The following is a 6,306-nucleotide window of genomic DNA, read 5'->3' as shown; positions in this document are numbered from 1 at the left end:
TGTCTTCCTTGCAGTTGGTCCCAGCAAAGCCATCCATCCCTCAGTCCTTGACCCTGCTGACTGTAGATGAAACCATGTGCCTAAGCACATCATCTCCTGTGTGGAGGCTGTGGATATTTGGCTCTCGTTCCTTCAACATCTCCTTGGTGGCCTTCTCACAGATGCTGAAAAAACCCACCAGCCTTCTTTGTCTCATTTCAAGAAGCCATAAGCATCTTCACACACAGAGCACATGATGCCCCTGCCTTCAATTGCCCTCCCCCTGCTCCCCACAGTGGAGCAGAGCAAAATATCAGACATTGGTTCAGATTGAAAAACCCACTTGGACAGATCAAAGGACCCAAAAAGAGGACATGTCTGGACAAGGGTGACTGGTGCCTCCTGAGTCTGGAGGGTGGGGGCAGAATTTGTGGGTGGGCCCAGGGACAGGCCAAAAGTCCCATATCCACTCCAAACTGCAGACCACCACATGGAGCCCTGTGGCTGGAATTTCTGGCCAGAACACATGTAAAGCTACCTCCACGCCCTGGGTGGGAGGATGGGCCCAAACCTCAACCACAGCTGCCATGGGCCCTGCAGGAGGAGGAGCTGTGGTCTCTTCGCCCAGCTCTGGGTCTGTGGTCACTTCTGGTCCAGGGGTTAGCTTAGAGGCCCCTCATAATGTGAGGCCCTAAGCTGCAGCTTTCTTAGCTTGTGCCTAAATCTGACACTACCTATACTTCTGTGCGAATCTGGGGGGGGGGGTGCACTTACCCTCCGTGCCCCCCTCAGTCACCTGTGTGTCTGGGAAAACCCAGACATATGGTAACCCTATCTAAAAACCTCTCCTACAATTCCTCATAAAGGAAAGAGCCAAACTCTTGCAACTGCCTCAAAGACTAGAATGTCTGGGATACAACCCCAGATACAACTGAATACAAAAATAGGAAAGACAAAGGAACAGTTCACTGAGCGAAGGTTCAATTCCAAGCTACTCTAATGTGGGTTATCTGTGCATATCTAAAAACACCTATGATTGTCCACATAAATTAAAGGCAGTGTTTTTCAAAGCAGCCTAAAGGAGAACAGCACCAAAATCCCATTTATTATTCCCTTAGGCATCTTTGAAAATACCAGTGTAAGTGATTAACTACTAATCATTCTGTAAATCTGCAGTAAAGCTGGTAACACCATTCAGTTCCTAGCTCTCAGTCACATGTTTTAGTTCAAAGACTATTTATCTCTCGAAGGGTGGTAGAGTATAATTAAAGTGTGGGGTAATTTTAGCAGATACACATCAAACATTAAAATGTTATGTCTATGGATCCTGGCCTTTGTATTAGCTGCATTTTTGTCCGATTTTGTTTCTATTTCCATTCTTGCTAACCCATTCTCTTGTTCAAATCACCTTTTGCTTTTCTTGCTGAGTCAAGGGCTGACTTCTACCTGATGTTTGGAACTCATGAAAAGGGTTTTTATTATACACAAAATATATCAGTGAGGAAGACCATTCTGACCAACAAGTTAGAACTTTTCATGTACTTTACACAACAGAAATGTGAACTGACTCTATAGAAATATACTCCAGTAAACTTTCTCTACTAACAAGCTAGTAGTAGAGTGCTACATTTGTGTATTTCAATGTTGTTAGTACAGGAAGTAGTTTGCACTTCTGCAGCTGCGCTGGCTTTACAGTCCTGCCACTAGTAAAGCTCTGTTTTTGCAGCAAAATTTGCAAGCTTAATCCATACAACAGAGGGAGCTGAGATGAAAGCAAAGAATCTGAGCCTGACTAAAGACTTGTTTATGCTCAGAGTCAGGGGTGGAACCAAGGAGGTGAAGTGACACGGGCACACCCCCACTTTTGTGAAAGCAGTGGCCAGGGACTATTTCTTAAGTCCCAGAAGCAAATATGACATCCCTTCCACTCTGGGCTCAGTGGCACATTCCCTTTCCTCCCCCCTCTTCCCTGCTCACCAGTGCCTCTGTGCCTGGCTGCCCTGGGGCCAGAGGTGGAGTCTAAATATTCCAGAGCCACTCCTGCCAGCTCCAGCAGGGCTCCATATGGAGCTGGGCTAAGCCAGGGACAGAGGCAGCAGTGGGTCGGTGCCTGCCCAGTCCTCCCCCAGCCCTGCAGTGTTCCCTGCTAGTCTGGGAGCAGGCATTGGGGGGTGGGGAGGGAAGGGGAATGAAAGGAAACCTATCTGCATGCTGCTGGCACTGCTATCTGTAGCTGAGCCTGGCTCCATGTGCAACCAGCTGGAGCCAGGCAGGAGCAGCTCTGAAGCCCTTTCCCCTGTATGCCCCCTCCCCCCACAAAGGCCAGCTGGGGAGAGCAATAATGGAGGAGTGGGTGAATGGGAAGGGAGGTAAGGGAAGGAATGTGTGCTAAGCATGGAGTGGAAGGAAGATAATTGCTGCCTGAGGGACTTAAAGTTCCTGGCTACTGCTCCTGTGGTGCAGTCTGCCCAGCCTGGTTGTGGGGGAGGGGAGGAAGCTGGGAGCCATGGTGCAGCCAGCCCTGTATTGCAGGTTGCTGCTCCCATATCCCACTTTCCCCAAATCCTGGATCTACCCCATGCTCAGAGTTGCAGCACTTTCTCTGAAGGGGTGCTTTAAAAACATGCAAAACAGGTTTAGCTTATTTCCATTTAGCGTAGTGTTTGGAATAGGAGTAAGTAAAAATAAAATAACAACCACTCCAGATTTGCATCTCTAATTAAGTCAGCACAAGTTCATGTGGTGCTAAGGTCTGAATACAAAGCAAATGATAAAAGATGGAACCTGAAAAATCATATAAATATTAAAAATAATATAAAAAAAAAACTCACCACCTTCTCAACATTAAAGGCAGACTGTCCAGTGGTTTGAGCCTGGTCATGGGATTCCAAGTGTAGGCCAGAATTTTCCACTGACTTGCTGCAAGGTCATGGACAAAACACTTCATCCCACTATGGTTCTGTTTCCTCCTCTGTAAGCACTAGGTAATGAATGTCTTCTCAAATGAGAAATTCTACAGAAATTCATTATTATTACTACAGTTCTTTGCATCTTCTTTTCAGGATTGTTACCTGTTGTAGAATGTATTTAACATTGTTCTGTGTTTTCATAATGGGGGGGTTAGAACTGAGAGGGAGGAGAGTATACCAGTAAGAACAAGGGAGGTTATTCAAGAATCCTGGAAAACCTTCCTTACAGTATCAAACAGTTAGCAGTTACTAAAGCAGAAAATGTTTTTGTTTTTCTCCATTTTTTTTCTTCTTCTCCTCTCACTTTCCATGCATGTCAAACCTCTTCATGCTGCTGTCACTAACTAATAGCCCTAAACTTTTGAATTTAAAGCTGAGCCTTTCTGTGCTACACCTATCACTTTGCTGCTCTTTTGCGTAGGTGAATAGGTCCTTGTGGTGTCAGCACTTTTCCTTTGGTGGCAGACAGGAGGTGCTGCTTGGGGGTGCTGGTTATCCAGTAAAAAAAAAAAAAAAGTTTGGAAAAGCTAGTTCAAAAAGCGCAGACAGAGCATTTTCCCCACCATTACTCAGCGTGCAGCTTGCATGTGGTATATTTTTTTTAATTCAGTTTTAGATTTCCATAAGCTCTCTTCAAAAGCATTCCCTAAAAATACTATGGTAATAATGGGTGTGAAAAATCCCTGGCTTATATGTCCAAGGAACTGAAGAGCCAGGTCTACAAAATGATTTAGGTGTGGCAGTACCTAACTTTTGGGCATCTTGCTTCCTAATGGAATCCAGAGTCCTGGATTAGCTTCTGAGACTCCTTATACCGGGGGGGGGTGGTAAATCCACCCTCTGCAATTCCACATTTCCTTGCTTCTGACTTTTGAGCTTCCATACTGCACTTCTTGTCATTCTTGTCTCTTCTGCCAGCAGTTAAAAGTCGAACGGAAGAATAGACAATTCAGGTATTCTGTAGATGAATTTCTAAAAAGGTTGTACTTGAGGAACAGGAATTACAGTGTGGATAACTTTGTTATAACCTACAGGGTACTGTATAGATGCAAACAGTGCTCAGACTGGTTAAGGGTAACCTCAGGGTTGACCCTAAATATCAGTGACCACCTACTCTTAAAGTCTTTTGAAAATATAACAAATTTTCAAAAACGGATGTCTAATATGTGTTCCTGGATCCATATTTAGAGTATTGAATATGTTTGGATTGCTTTACAAAATGCTGCCTGCTCTGTTTACACTGACGTAAATGGGAATTATGGATACTCAGCAATTTTGAAAATAAATCTAAAGTTATTTAGGACTAGATACTACATATGGCCTTAGCAACCTAAGTTCAAACACCCATTTTAAAAATCATGGTATGAGTCTATGTGTCCTAGCATGTGGCTCCCTGATACTATTAGGGGCATCCATGGTCTTCACAAGATTTTTAGTTATAATCTAGACATGACAACATAGTTACAGAACATTGTTAGGGAACAGTGTTAGAGCTGGATTCATAACCTAGTTGACAGGATAGTTTAGAAGCATGATTTCTTTTATTATTGTGTATTCAGTGTGTCAACAAACACAGTTGCTAAGTAAGCCAACATAAAATCTCAAGCTAAAATTCAGGTTTGTTTGGGCACCCTCTATTTACCTTACAGGATAATCTGACATTGAATTGTTTGGTCATTCCACTGATCTGCTTGTTTATTTCAGTTCAGCATAGCAGGACTACCAGCTACCCAGTCCTTATGCTACTGAAACCATGCATAATATTCCTAATTTGGACTTCTTCAATGAAATCTTATGATCCTCACAGTGGAAGGACATTTCACTGGCTAGAATATTCTACTATGTACTGGTCCTAGAGAATTCAAATTCAGGAACCACTGCCACCCCTGGGCCAGTCAACAGAATGTCTCAGGGCTAGAGGAAGGGTCTTCTCCAGAGATAAGCTGAAGTATGCTCTAGGGAGCCTATGTACGTGCATCAAGGCTGCTCCAACATGCTGTAATTACAGCCTGTCAGAGCAGAGTCGATTAATTAACTCTGTTAGAGCGTGGTAATTACTGTGCTCCAACAGACTGCAGTGTCACATGTATCAGCATCCCTGAACTGAAAAACGGCAGCAGGGGCACTTTAACTAAAACTCGTTTGGGAACACCGATACATGTGACGCTCTGGGAACTTTAATTAGAGCGGCTCTTGGAGCCGCTCTAATTAAAGTGCCCCACTCCCTCTCCCCTGCCTGCCAGAGCACGTGTATAAATGCCCCCAGAGTCTAGTTCAAGAGGCTAGCCTGGAATAGCACCAGTTTCTATTTCGGAGGACAAGTCTTTCTTTTCCATGCTGTTGGGTGGTTGGTGCCCATGAAATGATTTCCAGCAAATGTTGCTGAGAATATTTCTGTTCCTGGCACTGGCTTCTTGCAGTCAGTCATCATAGCACGTGATCTTTATTGTCCTTTTAATATATTTTATGAAGCAAGGACTTAATTCCCAGGGGGTCCCTAAAAGGTGAGAAGCATCCCATCTCTTTCAGGCAAACATCAAGAAAACAAAGTGCAAAAAGAGGAAAAGAGCAAATGTCAAGGAGAGCTGGTAATAATGTCCCTTGATGAAAGCCTTTTCCTGTCCTATTCCATGTTCCTTTTGTAATGTTGAATGATGGGGAGGAGCAGAGAGGCTTTCCCAGGCTGGGGCAGAATTCCCAATTGGTGTTGGATCCCAACTACACATTCAGGAAATCATTCAGGCAGCAATTGCATCCATCCCAGTATAAGGCAATCAGTGCTGTGGCATGTAGTCCTGATATTGCCCCTCTGCCCCAAGGAACACCTCAGGAGCAGAATTTTTCAAATGAAAGAGCATTTTAAAAATATGGAGAAACCACTCAGGCATCCAAATTCTTTCTTACACATATGTGACCCTGCAAGTTCACCAGGCATTGTCCTACAACAGAGCAGGAGAAGAGGGAATCAGAGACACAGGGGCTACTTGCAGCCCTAGGTTTGAAAAGGCAGATACAGAAAAGCTGTGGCCTAGAAGCAAGGATACTTTCCCACCTAGTGCCCCTGCATAGGGGTCTGGTATTGAGCCTGCACAGGATGACCTAATCTCGGTAATAACTGGTCCTTGTTTTCTCTTGCTCTTCTATTTTTTATCTTGCAGTAATGGAAATTCTTGTATTTATTTTTAAAATGTTACATACTCCATCTAGTGTCTTACCTGAGGAATGAGCCTTTTAAATGGGTTAGGAAGGCCCCTGTATGGGCCACTCAGTGCTATTTTAGCCAGTATTTATGTGAATCCTTATATATGACATTTTTCCTGCATTACCTGTGAGTATCTTAGCACTTTTTTGCAAAGGA

The sequence above is a fragment of the Gavialis gangeticus genome, unplaced genomic scaffold, assembly GCF_001723915.1.
Source record: "Gavialis gangeticus isolate Ggan-Ray unplaced genomic scaffold, GavGan_comp1, whole genome shotgun sequence".
Lineage (NCBI taxonomy): Eukaryota > Metazoa > Chordata > Crocodylia > Gavialidae > Gavialis > Gavialis gangeticus.
This window is presented reverse-complemented; position numbering follows the sequence as displayed.